Here is an 18,838-nt window from a genome sequence, read left to right on the forward strand (position 1 = left end):
TTTAGAAATATCCTTCTGGTGCTTTTCAAAAATGTCTTTCCCTTAAACACCTTAATTATTTTTTAAAAAGGTGATACATTCCCTTTTACTGTATATTTGAAAATTCTAATAGTAACCTTTTTTTTAAATCAGGAAATACAGTCATAGGGCCCTCCCTACCTGTGTCTGCCCTCCTGAGGAAAACAAGCCCCAACCCCCCCTCCCCCCCCCCCCCCCCGCCTCCTGCCTGTTCCTCCTGAGTGAATCTGTGGCTGTACAAGCATATATCTGTGCCTCCTCAGATTCCTACCTGTGAATCCTAAGAAGGTGGGCCTCTTAGACATGATAGAAGATTTGGGGTAAGGGGATAGGGGGAGCACTTCCTCAGGGCTGGGGCTGCCTCTGTTCCATGAGAACTTGGCCCGTGCCCATGACCTAGGCTCTATCCAGCATAGCACCTCCTGCCACTGTTGTGCGGTCTGGGCACAGAACCTCTTTGAGACTTAGTCTTCTTACCAGTGATGAAAGCATGATGCTCTCTGGCTGGTCTCACAAAGGCCAAAGGGGTCAGTGGGTTGGGACAGTCGTACAGAGACCTACTTGCTCTGTATTGTGTGGTGAAAAACGGCCCTAAAGCCGAGGTCTTCCCTTTGGTGGCACATTAGGACCCCCTGGGGAGATAGACAATCTATACACCCGAATGCCCAGGCCCCACCTGGACCAATTAAATCCACCTCGCTGAGCCCAGGAGCCCAGGCGTCAACTATTAAAGCTGCCCAGGTGGTTCCAGAAGGCAGGCAGACTGTGGGCCAGCACTCAGGGGCACACGAGCCTCAGGCAGAGTTTGTGGAACGAATCAGCGTGGATGGAGATGTCAGTTGTGTTGTGGGATGGGGGCTGTTTCTCCAATTCCAGTGTAGGGGGGGCTTGCAATTCCAGTTTAGGGGGACATGGTAGCCACAGGATCATTGATTGGGTTTAATAAAAAGCTGCAGGTATATCAGTCAGAGTGTTCTCAGAGGTGGGACATCAGGCAGCACTCGTGCTTGGGGGTGGGTATAGCTGGAAGGGGTGCCCGTGGGATACTAGTTACTTAGGCCTGTTCAGTTTGCTATATGCTGAGGATTTGTGCACTTCACCACAAGTGTGTTACGCTGATGAAAATCTTAGAAATCTCTCTCTCTCTCTCTCTCTCTCACACACACACACACACACACGTCACTACCAAAAGGTTAACAGTTGTAACCTCTTGGGTGGTTACATTTTCAGTACTTGGGTTTTTTCCTTTGCGCTTTAATGCATTGTTTGAATATTTCACTGGGAGCAGGTATCATTTTACAAGGATAATACATTTCTAAAAGAAAGGCAGTGGAGAAGAAAGGGCACAGAAGGAGGGAGGAGGGGAAGAGACATGTGATCGTTATCAGGATAGCTCTGCTGGTGTATCATGTTCATTACAGAGCAAACGGTAATTATTTGATTGTTTCTTATTGCAGACCAGTTCCCTAGCAAGTAGTCCAGCCTAGTTCCTGGTGATCCTCGTCTTGAGTGTCCCTCCCAAGTCCTAGGACCCTGACCTCAGCTCCCAGCCTTCCCGAAACAGTGGCTGCCTGGACCTTTGCTGAACCTGGGTGAGGCAAGCCCCTTGGTCTACGTTAAGCAAGAGCACAGACATGTTCACATGGACATCTGCCCAGGCGTCTTTCCTGGGCATAAGAGAGGGGCTGGGGAAGTCAGGGCACATGCTCCTCTCTGTTGGAGAGAAGTTTCTACTGGGTGTATGCTTGGACTTCCCCAAATTTACCTGGCCAGACTCAGAAATCCAAAATTAACTTTCCCCTTTATACTTTATGCTCCTTCAAAATTTCCCCTGCTAGACGGAGAAGGGGGGCGAGAAAGAGCAGGGGCCATCAACCCACCAATTTAATCTGACGGCATGAAAAACTTAGCAATGACCATTCAGTCGTAGAGAAAGTGCCCTGAAATAATTGTATTGACTATTACCGTCGACTCTTTTGTTATTGATTGATTGATGAAGGAGAAAGTGTGGTAGCTTTTGTTATTATCTGTCAATATCTCCTATAGGCTCAAAAAAAAACTTTTTTAGGTACCCCCTTGACTGTTGCCCTGTAAGCAATGGCTAGGTCCCCATTTCAAGGAGAATTATCCATAGCTGTGTCAATAGCGGTTGCCTGTTCCCGCCCACCAAAGACATCTTGAGAAATGAATGTAAAAATCTCCACTGTCCAGCCCAAAAATGGCTGCGAGTTTCTTCTGCCTCCAGCAGAGTCACAGTCAAAGCAGGTGGCCATGGTCCGAGCTCTCATTTTACCAAGCCAAGTACCTACTCTAAAGGTCAGACAGGTGGGCAGAGTGCAGAGCTTATAGGATGAGACCTCCAACTCCCCACTCCAGTAAAAAGCACTCTGAGAAAATGAATTACGTGCAGCAGCAATTTCCTTTTCCCACGGCTCAGCCTCTGAACCCTACCAGGATCCTGCCGTCTCTCCTTCTGGGTGAATGCAGTGGGGACAGCACCAAATTAAGAGAGGACCCGAGTTCAAGTGCAGGTTCTGTGTCTCATGGAACAAGCTTTGGCCTTGAGCCTTTATCTGTGAAATGGTGTTAATACACAGGGATGGCAGTCATCTCTCGGAGGGTTCCACGAGCTGGGACAAAGTGAAAGTACTTAGTAGTACAGAAATCTCTGTGCAGCCGGGGATGGTTTTGATGTAACTACATTCTTATTCCTTGTTCTTACACATCTTCTGTTCTCTCTGGCTACCATGTTCATGGTACTCCTCCTGACTCAGGGAGATCCAAGGTGAGAATTTATTGGGATTGGAGGAGGAGAAGGTAATGCTATATCGTTTATTTATGTGCTTATTATTGGCCTATCACATTAGCATGTCAGCTGCACCAAGGCAGAGTTCCCTGCCTGCACGCCCACTGCTGTAACTCTGGACAGTGCCTGGACCCCCTTACCCACATTTTTAAAAATAAAGTTTATTCTTATTTATTTTTGAGAGAGAAATAGTGAGTGGGGCAGGGGCAGAGAGAGAGAAAGAGGGAGAGAGAGGATCCCAAGCAGGCTCCACACTATCAGTGCAGAGCCCGATGTGGGGTTCGACCCACAAACTGCAAGATCATGACCTGAGCTGAAATCGAGAATCGGACGCTTAACCAACTGAACCATCCAGGTGCCCCCCGCTTACCCATATTGTAAATTATCACTATTATATATATCAATATCATCATTGATATTTATAATTGACATATTGTTGGTTATAGATTACCTAGAATAATTGCAGTGATATAATAGCATCAATGACTTAATAATATATCAATATGATAAGTTATAAGCCCCCTTACCCCCCATTAAGGAGGAACTCCTGGACACAAGAGAGAACCTTACATCAGCTATGCTGGAAGGGTCGTTGCCCTTTGAGACCTGTCACTGGAACATTCGGACTTCAGGCTTTGAGCTACAATACCACACTTTACATTTGTTCTCATGGAAATCTCCTTGAAGCCTCTGTTGCACCCCCAGGAGCCTTTTCTTCTCTCTTTTGAATTTTTTTTACTTCTTTAAGTTTATTTATTTATTTTGAGAGAGAGGGAGAGAGAGAGGCAGAGTTCCACGTGTCAGTGCAGAGCTGGACACAGGGCTCGAACCCACCAACTCTGAGACCATGACCTGAGCCAAAATCAAGCGTCGGATGCTCAACCAACTGAGCCCCCCAGGTGCCCCATTCTCTCTTAATATGTCTTTGATGAACTCCAGAGAAACTTTCTATTCTACATGGAATGTCCAAAGCTTTATTTTAAAAAATTCTACAGTTCCCGATCTCATTTATGTTGTCAGATGAATCCTCCTGCTGGTAAAGCTTGTGAGGGCTGGGATTTCCATGAAGCCTTCCTTTCGTTCAGGCTCGTGAAGAAAGAATTAACTTAGGGTTTCCTTCTTTCTGCAGGAAGGTCTGGGAGCCAGGTTCAGGACACCTGGTGTGAAATTGGGGAGGCACTTTGTCTGCCTGGCACACAGTCATTGCCCGTTGCGTCCTAGTTGGATGACTAAAAACATAGAAAATGAGATTTCTTCTTTCCAGAACCTAGAGCTTGATAGGAAGATTATAGAGAGTGTCAGAAACTTAAAATAGGAAAAATGAAGGTGAGGTTTGGCCTGGAACAGAAAGAGCCAGGAGGCTACCTGCTGGAAATCACAAGGGACAGTGAGGACCTGGGGACAGAGCCACATGACAGTCAACTAACCAGGAGTCAAGGCTTTGTCAACTAGGTCTTTTTGTGTCCGTTGACTGTGTCCCTTTTGTTTTCTATTAATTTCTAAAAAAGTTGTGTGTGTGTGTGTGTGTGTGAAAACACCTCCATCCTGCCCTGTTTTTCTCAGGGAAGACGAGGAAAGTTCTGGAAGCTGTCATGAACCAGGGACAAAGGAGAGTGGAAGCCGTGCAGGAGGAGTCATGACCACGAAGCCTTTCCATGTTCAGGAAACTCTGTCGTCTCTCTTTTCTCTTTACAACAAACCTGATATATAGTCAAGGTCAGTTAGAGAGAGTTTACTGAACCCCACTGTGGAGGGAAAACTCAGAGCGAACCCCCCCTCCCAGGACAGCTCTCCCCTCCTATGCAAACAGCCTCTCAACCAGCTTCGTTCCACAGTGGGTTCTGACGACCAGGGTTCTCTGGGTTGCGACAGGTGTTTCTCAAAGGGTTTCAAGGTCAAAGCAGAAAATCTGTTGCTACCTTAGGACTGCTCAGAGCTGTTTCTACAAGTGGTAGGCTGAATAATGGCCCCAAAGATATCCGGTCTTAATCACCGGAAAGGTGTGTGGTAAAAAGGTCTTTGCAAATGCGGCTAAGTGAGGGATTCTGAAATGGGAGATTATCTGGGTGGTTCCTAAATGCATTCACAAGAGTCCTTAAAAGAGGCAGGCTGAGGGAGATTTGACACAGATGGAAGAGAAGGAAGCAATGTGACCAGAGAGGCAGAGACTGGGGGATGAGGCCACAGGTCAAGGACAGCCAGCAGTCACCAGAAGCCGGGAGAGGCACGGAACAGGTTCTCCCATAGAGTCTCCAGAGAGAGAGTGGCCCCGTGGACACCTTGATTGTGACCCAGAGATACTGGTTTCAGACTTTGGGCCTCCAGAACTGAGAGAATACATTTCTGTTGTTTTAAGTTTGTGGCAATTTGCTACAACAGCCACAGGAAACTCATACTATGTGTTCAGTTAAAACAAAACTGCAAGTTTCCTGAAGGTTTGGGACTCCCTCTGATTTGTTCCCTGTTTAATGCCTAGCCCCCAAATGTTGCTGGGCAGTGTTCATGCTCAATAAACTTATTTACTAAAAGAACTCTTTTTCAAAAAAACACCTTTTGGCACAAAGGTTGTCTGCCTTGGGAAATACCGATTTTTTTCTCATGTGAATCTTTGGAAAGATATGGAGGGGGGTGTTTAAAGTGGTGCATTGTGGCATTCCTGGTTTCTTAACGAGGAGCCCTGCTTTTCACCTTGGAATGCCCAGCGTTTTACCAAGTGTCTTACATTCGGTGGGTGATGGGAAAAGCATGTGGCTGTTGATGCTCAGATTGTGAGGGAAAATATTTATGGGAGTGAATGGCTCTGATCACACATTTGTATTAACAAAAACGTGATGCTTTGAGATGTTTAAATGCTACCCAGGCACTATTTATAGATTCTCCATTTAAAAGGAGAGGCAGTCAGAAATGTCATGCTTGCTCAGCTTTACAGTAATAACACTATTTATTGCAGGGATACAAATAGTAATGTTAGCAATATTTAGCAGTGGCATCCAGCTTCCCGTTTCCCGTGCAAGCTAACGCGGTGTTTTGTGCGTCAGCTGCAAATTATCAATTACAGTTCTCCTGAAGAGGGCCAGCTTCCTTTCTGTGTACAAGAATGAGAGAAGCCCTGACTTTCCCTCCCTTCCCCTGCAGGTTTATTTTAGGCTTCCAAAAGAAAAATGCACAGGGGCGCCTGGCTGGCTCAGTCAGAGGAGCATCTAACTCTTGATCTCTGGATCCTGAGTTCGAGCCCCACCTTGGGTGTAGAGATCACTTACATAAATAAAACTTTTTTTTTTTTTAAAGAAAGAAAGATGCACGAAGATATTATTCAGATGTGTGGGCACTTTGGGCGTAGGGGTGATGCTGGGGGCAGCTCCTGCAGAGCCCACGGTAACATAAAGCTCTGGAGCCTGCTGCATGCTGGGAGCGTGTGATTTTCAGTTTACTCAAAGATGTGCTCCTGGGAAGGTGTTTAAGCAACACAGGGGCAAACAGGTGGGGGGTCGGGGCAAAAGGCAGTGGTGCTGAAACCATTCTAGTCTGTGTTTAAGAAAGATTTGTTTTGGGGGCGCCTGGGGCGGGGGCTCAGTCGGTGAAGCATCCGACTTTGGCTCAGGTCATGATCTCACCGTTTTTGGGTTCCAGCCTCAGTGTCGGCCTCTGTGCTGACAGCTCGGAGCCTGGAGCCTGCTTCAGATTCTGTATCTCCCTCTCTCTCTGCCCTTCCCCCTGTCATGGCCTCTCTCTCTCTCTCTCTCTCTCTCTCTCTCTCTCTCTCTCCCCCCCCCACCAAAAAATGAATAAACATTTAAAAAATTGAAAAAAAGAGAGAAAGATTTGTTTTGAGGGCATCTGGGTGGCTCCGTGGGTTAAGAGTACTCTTGGTTTTGGCGCAGGTCATAATCTCTAAGTTCATCGGTTGGAGCCCCACATCAGGCTCCACTCTGACAGCACAGAGTCTGTTTGGGATTCTCTCTTTCTCCCCCTCTCTGCCTCTTCCCTACTCTCTCTCTCTCAAAATAAATAAATAAACACTAAAAAAAATTTAAAAAAAAAAGAAAGATTGGTTTTCCCCCCCACAGAAAACATACCTGTATTAATGAATTCTAAAAACTCCATAAGAGAGGGGATTACATATCCAGATGGAAGGGGTTGCTGAGAAACAGACTTGTATTTAAGTGATTAGTGATAAAAGGTCAAACTGTAGGAATCAAAAGATGTTTAAGGGAAGAAAGCTTTTTAACTCTGAGATCACAGGAGTCAAAGAATAAAGTTAAGTTCTCATGTGGGTCTCCTTTTCCAATAGTTAAGAATAGTTATGTTTTGTTATCAAGGCCAATTACAGTAATGGACAATATTTTTTGTTTCACAAGGTAATTTGCATTTTCCCCAGGTTCTTTTGGTAAAGTGAAGTCGTTTGAAAAGAGCAATGTTCTGAATCGATGAGGGAGTGAGAGTTTCTGTAAGGTAGCTCCTGTCTGTTAAGACTTACCGAGATGCCAATTAAAATATCAGAAATCTAGGGGCGCCTGGGTGGCGCAGTCGGTTAAGCGTCCGACTTCAGCCAGGTCACGATCTCGCGGTCTGTGAGTTCGAGCCCCGCGTCAGGCTCTGGGCTGATGGCTCGGAGCCTGGAGCCTGTTTCCGATTCTGTGTCTCCCTCTCTCTCTGCCCCTCCCCCGTTCATGCTCTGTCTCTCTCTGTCCCAAAAATAAATAAACGTTGAAAAAAAAATAAATAAAATAAAAAAAATAAAATATCAGAAATCTAGAACCTCTTTAGTGAATGAGCCTTCTTGAGAAGGAAATGAGCCTTCTTAGGAACTATGTAAAAACAAAGAAGAGTAAACACTTTAAAAGTAGGTGAAATCCTTATTCCATACACAACATTAATAGCAAGAAAACCATTAAAGCTGCCGTCCCTCTTCCTAAAAAGAACAAGAATCACAATTAGAACATAGATGATATTTCCTTCTCAAATGAAGAAGAATGGGAGAGAATGACCACATAATCTGTTGCAGCTTTAAAAACAGAAAGGTAGGGGTGCCTGGGTGGCTCACTTGGTTAAGCTTCAGACTCGATCTCCAGTCAGGTCATGGTCTAACGGTTCTTGAGATTGAGACCCGCATTGGGCTCTGCACTGACAGTGTGGAGCCTGCTTTGGATTCTCTCTCCCTATCTCTGCCCCTCCCCCACTCATGTGCTCGGTCTATCAAAATAAAGAAATAAACTTAAAAAACAAAACAGAATTGTAGTGATTGCTTTAAACATGACAATCTAGAACAAACTAGAAGCAGGCTCGGGGTATGGGAGAGACAACACTCCAGAATCTTAAACCATTAAGATAAAGGATAAACTGGAAAATCAAGTGTAGAATTAAAAAAAAAAAAAAGATTCAATCCTCCAGGAAAATCATAAAAGAAAAGAAAAAAAAAATCACAAGGCACTCTGAGTCGAAACTATGGTTTCCAAAACTGACAGTGAGGCAGCTTGTGGCAAAAGGTCAATAAACGTTAGCCATCGCTGATACTCTTCCTCCTAGGGAAAAAGTTAGCGCCCCAGATGCTCATTTAAACTGTAAGCAAATAGAATTTCCAGAACCGATTGAAGAGCCCAGACTGGAAACTGTAACAGTGTTGAGTATACACTTGATTTCATAGGTATTTAAACTATTCCACATTTCATTCCAAAAAAGAATCTCAGCTGTGTGGGGCAGTTATATAACAGAGAAGCTATAAATAAAGAAAGAATTAGTTCAATCGATATATAAATAAATGAACAGGGCTCTGGGAGAACAGAGCTATCACCAGAGATCCAGAGATTGGCCCCTTAGACTACTCTCTGTAACCTTGAGAGCACCTCAATTTTTAGAAGATGCTGCGGTCAGTAGCAGAGCTAAATTTTGAATTCTAAACTCCGTGCTTCTCCCAGCAAGGGACCATGGGGTCTCACAAGCACACAGAAAGGCAGCCAACTAGTGACTCGAACATTCCTCAGTCAAGAACAGAGAATTCAACCACGTTTTCTCAGCGTCCACTGTGAGGTGAATACAAGCCACTGACGTGATGTTGCCTGTTCTATTCATGTTCTTCTTTAAAATATCACGAAGACTGGTGCTTTTCTGCTTTTAAAAAGTGCTTTAGATTAGGATCCAGTGAAGCAGCTGAGGCTGGGAGTTTCCCAAAGGCAGTGGGAAACTATCTAAAGCATTCCTAAAAAGAAAGAACAGAAAAGAAAAAGGAGAACCTCAGAGATTATCCACCAGGTTCAATAGCAGAAAACCCTACATAAACTCCTTGGCCGTACACTTCGCTTTCAAGCAGCATTTCCAGAGTTATGGCAATAAGCAATCAGTACCAGAGGCAGAGAAATAGAAAAAACTTAAGAACGATTTATCTCAAATATACAAGCTGTGAGGAACTGGGATAAGGAGAAGAGGAGAGGGAAGGTATAAAGTCAAGGGCACAAAATCCTAAGTGTCAGATTATTCTTAACAGTTACTATGGTATATTTATAAAAATACAAATGTTTATTTTCTGTTTCTTTTCAGAAATGAATGAGGTAAAAGCAACTTAAATATAACTCCCAAGTGAAGAAACAAAAAAGAAATATAACAAAAAATATATCAAAAAATAAAAATAAAATATGGTCATGACGGTCTAAATATGACAATTGTAAGCGTATATGCCAATGGATTAAATTTCCTTATCTAAAAAAAAGTTTCAGGTTGTATTTAAGAAAAAAAATCAAAAATATTCTATTTAAAAGGGAAGGAAAGATAAATGTGGAAAAAATAAAAATAATTGATTGGGTCAGAAAATATCAATCAAACATATTATGATATAAAAGCAGAAAGCAAAAAGGGTGATGCAATAGAAGTGAGTTTATTATGTGCGAATCAAAGGCAAAATAATCAGTGAAAACAAAAAAGTGTTAAATGTATATGAACTAAAACACATTGCAACAAAGTACGTGGAAGAAATTTAGAATTATAAGATGAAATTGGAAGAAATAAAATTGTAGCAGAAATTCTTAATCCACTAAAACAGTTAAATGAAGTAGGAAAAAAGAAATAAGAATTTGCAGAACTGCAATTAATAAGGTTGAATGAGCAATTTTAGGGTGTGAATTTAAAGGGAAAACATCGAATGTGGCAAACTTTCAGAAAGAAATTAACAGGAAATTTCAATAAAGGAAAGATACCCTAAATTATATGCAATACATACATGATTTCACTGCAAAAATTGTGTATATTTTATTTTAAATTTTTTTAAAATGACCAAGTGCCAATGAAACAAAGATTCCAACTATTACCTAGTCAGGGAAGAAATTTGAAATACAGTAACATATCATTTTAAAATATGGAAAACAAGTATAGTACCCATCAGATTCTTGAACTTAAAGGAAAGATATGTTTAGAGAAAACTTCACTGCTTCAAATGCCTTTATTAATAAGAAAAGAAAAATTTCAAAAACCAGAAATATACTTCTAGAAAAAGAACCAAGCACAAACCTCCAGGAAAAAAATACATGCATGATTAAACAAATAAGACAAGAAGTATTCTCTGAAATACTAAAGCTGAGATCCCTTACTTTGAAAAGGCAGGAAAAAAAATTCACTAGTAAATTCAGTGAAAAAAATTTTTTAGAAATCAGAAAAAAAAAAAAAAACCACTAAAAAGAGGCTGATATTTATACGGGAATATGTTGCCCATTCACCATGGTGATACATTTGGACATTCGAGTAAAATGGATGATTTTACCAAAGTTACAGAATTTAAAATGTTGCAATAAAAGACTGAAAATGTAAATAGACCAATAACTAAGGAAGAAATTGAGGTTAGCTAAGAAACTGCTTTTCTTGCTACAAAGACATAATGAGTTAAATACAAAATTTCAAATAAAACTAATTACAACACATAGAATTTTTAAAAATATTTATTAGTTTATTCTAGCAGACAAAAAATGATTCTGTTCTTCCCCCTGGTAACATTTCAAAGGAAATCTCTTTCTAGACAAAGCTCTTATAAATGTGAGAATATCTGTAAATAGAATACAACCCTGTTCCTAAAGTAGTTTTTCCACAAACAGGTAGGCTTTATTATAGTAATGTGTCCAGGTAAATACAATGAAGCTAGGAATAAAATACACAATTTAAATAACTTCAGAACAAAATTTATATGGCCTTAATAAAAGATTACAATATTTGATAAAACTCAATGCTGTTTTCTGGTAAAAATTTAAAACCAGAAATAGGAAATGCTTCTTTAACAATGATAAAACCTACCAGTTTGTAATAGAGAAACTTTTGAAGCATTCCATTTAAAAACAAGGAAAAACAAAGAGGACTTTTGTTAAAATTATTTAGCATACCTTTGGAGATTCTTGTTGTCCTGACAATGCTTTAAAAATGCACTAAAGAATCAATATTATAAAATTTTTAAAAATATTACTATTTTAAATTGAACCTGAAGAAATTAAGGATTCCAACTAAAAGTATCAGAAATAAAATAAAAGTTCATTAAGTATACTGATAAAGGGTAAATCCACATAACATTACAGCATTTCTAGTAAAAACCAGCAAGTAACTAGCACTTTGAGCTGGTCCCATTCATAACACTAACAAAAATCTATAGTATTCCAGAATTATCCTAACTCAGGATGTACAAAGAAAACTAGAAAATGCTAAATTTTAAAAAGAGATGTAAAGGAAGAAACTGTACTACATCACGAGATTGAATATTAAAAAAGAATGCATTTTCCCACCTATTAATTGTTGTATCTGATTTGCTTTCAATTAAACCTATAAAAATATCTATAAAAATCTGACAAAAAATATTCCAACGTTATGGCTCAAAAATAAATATGTATGAACGGTAAGTACAATTGTTAAAGATGCTTCATCATTATAAAAAACCAAATGCAAATAAAATAAAATATGTGCTTATTTAAAAATTTAGAAAACACAGAATAGTGTAAATAAGAAAATAAAAATCATCATGGTTTTGGTTTAAAAACAGAAGTAAATTTAAACACAAGAGAGGATGTAGGGGTAGACTATCGTATGTAAGAACTTGGTAAATGATAAATTTTAACAAAGCAAATGGAGAAGTAATAATTATTCAATGAACTCTTTGGTGATAACTGGAAATCAAAATGAAGAAAAAATTAAGTTAGATCCAGACCTCAAATCTACTACCATAATAAATAGTGGGTACATCCAATGGTAAACAATAATTCTTTCCTATTATCATAGGAAGAATAGAAAACACGATAGAACTATGTATGGAAATAATTTTGGTTATTCAAACAACGGAAAGAGTAGATTCATAAAATTCGATTTCTAGAAATCATATAAGATGATGAAAAATATTTGAATGAAACGATCTGCAAATGCTTATTATCTAAAATAGCTGTAGGATTTATATAAATTCATTAGAACCGAACCAAATGCCAGTGCTCAAGAGACAGATGTTAAAAGAAAAGGGATAGTATAAACAAAATAAAACATCTGATGAACCAGCCACCTATCCTAAAATTTAAAGAAATTCCCATTGAATCAGTGTGGCATCATTTCACACTGAATAAATTAAATGAAAGTAAAGCAAATGACAAAACTCATTGCTCGGTGTGCTTTGGGGAGACAGAGAACTGTTGTTTGTCACTGGCAATCAAAATCGGTTAGTTTCTTCCAGAAAGTAATCTGCGGACGCACATCTCACAAACAAAAGAATGTTTTCACTCCAAAATATGTACCTCCCAGAATTTTTCCCGATCAAGTGAATTTTTAAAGAAATTATATACCAAGATTCTTACCATAGCATTGTTTCAATTGTCAAACACTGAAAACAATTAATTGCATAGGAAAGGGGATTGTGAAATGCTGCAATGAATTATCACAAGGGGTTTGCCAGTCCAAGGCTGGGGGGGATCCCACCAAACAATACAGGATTTTCTTCAATATAAGAATTATTCTACCAAAGGATGCTTGAGAGTTACTGCTTTCCAGGAAAAAAAAAATTAATGGTAATTACAGATACATTGAAAAATGTGTACAAGACAATTAAAAGTGAAAAAAGCAGAAAATAGAAGTAGATGAAAATGTATAAAGCGATGGATAAAGGTGGTGTGAAATCCATTAATGTACAGATAAAACTCAGAGAAAGGCTTAAAGTAATATAAAGAGTTGAATGATTTAACCGAAAGAATGTGAACATTGTTTTTAAGGTGTTTCATTGATAAAGAAAAGTAAAATCTAGGTTGGAAACTAGAAAAGGTAAGGATGTATCCTTAAACTCTGACTAGTGTAGGAGTCATGTGCTTTTTGGTATGCATTTCTCAAATCACACCTTAGCAAGACCACCTACTGAACTCATAAGTGCATTCACCCCGTTTGGGGAGGGGGCACAGAGCAAAAGAAAATGATTTCAGGTCTGGGATCTCTGCCACTTCTCTTATTCATTTCCTGAAGATCTTTTTCCTCAAGTAGAAATGTTCAAAGAAGAATTGTGGGTTATTTGAGCAATCTGAAACCAAATCTCTTTCGACTTATTGGTGTTTACAATGTGCCAGTATCTCTATGGTTATTTCTGGTATCAATTAATACAATATTTAGTTAGATATCTTTATGATACTTTGTTTAAAAAGTGAAACAAATAAAAGTGTTTCCATCACAAACAGCACCGTTCCTCTGGGCTTTTACTGATGGTGTGTGTGTGTGTGTGTGTGTGTGTGTGTGTGAGTGTGAGTGTTGTTTCAGGAGCACATGGGGGAGGGTAGAGGTCTTTTGGCCTTTAATTCTTGCTTGCTCAAAGGGGTTTTTGGAGACAAAGACCTCGTGAATTTCATCTTTGTATGACACAGCCAGCCCAGTGCTGCTCTTGTGTAAACCAGTGTTGATGAAAATAATCAAACCAAACAAAAATACCAAGATAATTAGAAAGCAATGGAATGAATTAGGATGAAAGGATAGATAGCAGTAAAAATAATAAAAGAAAAGAATGAATATACATGAAGTATATGTACCTTTAAGAAAATTTATCCTAAACTCTGCTATTAAACTATCTCCTAAGACATTTATTGTTAAGACAGCATTCGCACTTGTCACCCTTAGAACACCTACAACATTGCCATACAGCATCTCTGTGCTTTTTAACCCCTTACTCGCAGAAAGGGAAAACAAAGTCCTTTCTTATATTCCTTTCATTTTTAAAATTTTTTTTAATTTATTTTATTTTTTTTAAATAAATTAGTAGCTTTAATTTTAATATTGTTTTTTTTTTTCAACGTTTATTTATTTTTGGGACAGAGAGAGACAGAGCATGAACGGGGGAGGGGCAGAGAGAGAGGGAGACACAGAATCGGAAACAGGCTCCAGGCTCTGAGCCATCAGCCCAGAGCCTGACGCGGGGCTCGAACTCGCGGACTGCGAGACCGTGACCTGGCTGAAGTCGGACGCTTAACCGACTGCGCCACCCAGGCGCCCCGTAGTAGCTTTAATTTTAAACTACGTATTTATCTTATGTTCCTTTCAAAAGAGTCATTTGAATGTAAGCCCTCTTTGTAGTTAGGTCTTTCTAAACTTTGCAACTTGACATGGCATTTTTACATCAGAAAAGTGACAGAATGACAGAGGATGGCCATAACTTTGAAAGAGCAGCTTGAAGTGTCTTGGAGAATGCTCAGAACATCAGGCCAGAAGTCTTAGCTGTAAGTTGCTGCTTTGTCCAGCTTTCCCGAACCTGGAAATCGGCACATAAATAACCTGGTAATAATGACAATGAGGGCACCACCAATGTCACCCACTAGTTCTGAGACTCAAAACCGATTATTTAAAAAAATTTTTTTAATGTTTATTCATTTTTGAGAGAGACAGAGACAGAGTGTTAATGGGGCAGGGGCAGAGAGAGGCGGGGGACACAGAATATGAAGCAGGCTCCAGGCTCTAAGCTGTCAGCACAGAGCCCAACTCAGGGCTTGAACTCCTGAATGGCAAGATCATGACCTGAGCCAACATCCGACGCTTAACTGACGGAGCCACCCAGGCATCCCTCAAAACCAATTTTTTAAAAACTAGATAACGTATGTTAAGATTAAGATGCTACACAAATTCAAGTTATTACGTTAGCACAGCTGAAGATAATATTTCTTATATTGAAAAATCTGAGTGCTGTTCAAGAATTGAGTACTCGGTGTAAAAGGTACCATGTTCCAGGCAATGGGGTCGTCTGCCCATCCTGCCCTGCCTCTCATACCCCCACTCGCAAGAGAAAAGGCACAACATGCCAACCGGGGGCCTCTCCCCCTTTACTCCCAGCTTGCCTTCCGCCCAGATCCCAGAATCCTGGCCCCCGCCTCTCCCTCAATTTGTTTCAGATGGTATTTGTGGGTGGCATTTGCACCTATGGTTTTTCCCCTCCCCCATTCCTCACTCTGGGAGCTGTTCCACCTTTGGCCCTTGGGGGTTTGTTAGAGATGGATCTCAAAGAACGGACGGGTCTGTACTGGAGGAAGTTGGTGAGAAAAGTATTTCATGGGAAAGGAAATGGCAGCAGCAAAGATACAGTAGCTGGACACTGAGCACCTAGGTGTGGCTGGAGGGGTCTGGATGGTGGGCAGGCATGCAGATGTAAGTCCCCAAGCAAGAAGAGCCCTCAAGATGTCTCCATCTGGATCACAGTGGCAGAGAATGACTGATCATTCCAATGTGCCAGACCTCTATTGATTTTTTCCATCCCTTGTTCAATCTGTGAAAGTTACCTCTTTTTCTAGGTGGCTCAGTAGGTTAAGTGTCTGACTTCGGCTTGGGTTATGATCTCCTGGTTCGTGGGTTCAAGCCCCACATCAGGCTCTCTGCTGTCAGTGCGGAGCCTGCTTGGGATCCTGTGTCTCCCTCTCTCTTTGCCCCTCCCCTGCTCGTGCATGCTTGTGCTCTCTCTCTCTCTCTCAAAAATAAACATTAAAAAATATTTTAAAAAAGAAATAACCAAATGTTCACAAAAGGTATATATACAAGGATGTCTGTGACAAAGCTGTTTAAAATTGTGAAAATATTGAGGGGCGCCTGGGTGGCTCGGTCGATTAAGCCTCCGACTGTGGCTCAGGTCATGATCTTGTGGTTCGTGAGTTCGACAGCATGGAGTCTGGAGCTTGCTTCGGATTCTGTGTCTCACTCTCTCTCTACCCGCCCCCCTGCCCTTCACCCACTCATGTTCTGTCTCTCTCTCTCTCTCTCTCAAAAATGAATGAACATTTTAAAATTTTTTAAGAAAAAACTGCGAAAATATCGAAAACAGTTTACATATCCAACAACTGTTGATTGGTTTAAATAGGCTGAGACTCACAGGTGAGATTGGATTCTACTGATGTTTAACAACATTCGGTTAAGAAAAGCAGACTACTATACAGGATGATCCTGCACACCCTATGTACCTATGGCCAGAAAAAAGAGAAGGCACAGTTCATTAGTTACATCTTATCACTGCACAGCAAGGTAACAGGTGGCTTTAATTTTATTTTACTTGATAGGTTTTCCAAGCTTCCATTATTAAGTATTTGTTGTTTTACTGGTAGTAGGGCTTGAAGAAATGTCTTTTATAAACTTTTTTTTTATTACAGTAAAATACAGGACATAAATTTTTGCCATTTTAGTCATTTTAAGTGTATAACCATTTTAAGTGAAAAATTCAGTGACATTAATTACAACCACAATGGTGTGCAATTATTACCCCTATTCTTAAATTTTTTTCATTTCCCCCAAACAGAAACTCTGTCCCCATGAAGCAGTAGCTACCCATCCCCCTCTCCTCCCAACCCCTGGGTACCACTAGTTTATTTTCTGTCTCTATGAATTTGTCTACTCTGGATATTTTGTGTAAGGGGACTCACTGCAATGTTTTTCCCTTTGTATCTGATTTATTTCATGTAACATCATGTTTTCAAGGGTCATACATTGTTGAAGCATGTATCAGAATTCCCTTTAAAGGCTAAATATTAATTCATTGTATACGTATACCACGTTTTGTTTATCCATTCACTGCTGATGGACTCTTGGATTGTTTCACCTTTGGCTGTTGAGAATAATGCTTCTATGAACACTGGTGTACAAATATCTGTTTAAGGTTCCAGTTTTCAATTCTTTGGGGTGTGTACCCAGAAATGAAGTTGCTAGTTCATATGGTAGTCCTCTGATTAATTTTTGAGGAATCTGCTGCTTTTTCTTTTATCAGAAAATAATGACATATTTAAAATCTCACTGTGATTTAGCTTTTTAAGAATATAGAGAAAGGAGGGACAGTTTAATGTTGATATCTATCTGTTGTAAAATTGAATGCTTCAAAATGTTCCATGTTTGACACGTGCCCACACCAGCTAGAAACCTGTGCCAATTTTTAGAAAATGTCAATATAAATTTAATTTATCCAAATATCCGTAAGAGCTCCACGTATGCCAAGTATTTCGAGGCTAGAAGCTAAAAGAAACTTTGTGATCAGTAACTCTTTTTGGAATGTTTCAAGTTGCAAAATCACCCCTGAGAAAACCACATCATTTACTTTATTGCGATCTTTTGCCAACACTTAGATCTTTTCCTCACATTTCCACACACAAAATTTTCAGTTCCAGGCAAACTCCATGTATTTTCTTTTAGGAGTTAGGTATCAATTTTTTTTTTTAATCAGAATGTCACTTTTAAAATTTAGTCTGAAATTCAATTCTGTTTAGTTTAAGGAAATTTTTCTTAGGTAACTTGTCAGGAAAGCATGAATGATTGCTTATGACTTGAATATTTTTAAAAAAAGAATTGTGGAATTTAATAAAGCATATTGTTTTCTCATGGGCTTAAGGCATCTACAAAGGATCCAATTCAAATATGAATTTTAACCTTCCTGAATTTTTTCCACCAAAATCTTTTCTTATTAACCTGGCAAAAGAAAAAAAATCTCACCAACATTTTTCAGGACAGGGGATATCTCTTTTGATCTGCTTCGAAAACTCTTTCATACAAAGAGAAGGTTCTATAAATAGGAGAATGGATAAAGTATGGATGGGAAAACATTTATTTATAATATTTATAAACATTTATATTTATAAATATTTGAGGTTCAAACGTTTCTGGTTGTACAACCTAACTGTATAATCTAAAACCACGGGTACCTAGGATATATTCCAGAAAAAAACCCAATATAGTGGATTGGTCATATAGAATATAGACTTATATGGAGAATGGGACATCAGGAGGGGAACATAAAAATAGAAATTTAATAGGCAAAGGATTTATGTCAAGAATGCATAAAGAATTCCTGTAAATCAATAAGAAAGAGACAAACAATTCAGCTTCAAAATTGACAAAGTGTTGAACTGGTAATACCCAGAAAAGGAAACCAGAATGGCCGATAAACAAATAGTAACATGCTCCACTTCACCAGCACCAGGGGCAATGCAAATTAAAACAGCCATGAAAAGGCATTTTACAACCAATGATATTGGTGAAAAATAAAGTCTAACAGCATCAGGTAATAGCATAGAAGCAGGGAAATAAGGACTCTCCTTATGGGAGTGTAAACTGGTGAAGCCACTTTGGAGAGTCATTTGGAAAAATCTAGAGTAGTTTGAAAATATACATCCCCTGTGACCCAGCAATTCCACTGCTAGGTTTATACTCTAGAGAAACTCTTACACATGCACTTAAGGAAATAAATGCAAATCCCTCTGCTAAAAATAGCAAGTCTTATGGGGAAAACAGGGTTGGGGAACATCACTCAAAACCCGTGGAATTTAGTCACCCAAGAAGTAACAAAAACAAAAATGTTTTTAAAATCATGACAAAAATACAGTGCGGTTAATCCACTGCTGGCATTTGCCCCTAGGACCCCAGATGCCTCTTCTTTGGGGCTCCTTCCTGGACGGGTAGGTGTGGATTTTCATTAAAATTTTCATAAAATTAAGAATATGGCCCTCGGGATAGTTTTCTTTGTTATTTCATTGTTTTAGCACAGGAGGAAATGATCCCATTTCTCTGTTTTCTTCATCT

The sequence above is a fragment of the Lynx rufus genome, unplaced genomic scaffold (genome assembly GCF_022079265.1).
Source record: "Lynx rufus isolate CCGP_SWC_20201006 ecotype Redwood Valley unplaced genomic scaffold, mLynRuf1.p SCAF_21, whole genome shotgun sequence".
NCBI classification, from domain to species: domain Eukaryota; kingdom Metazoa; phylum Chordata; class Mammalia; order Carnivora; family Felidae; genus Lynx; species Lynx rufus.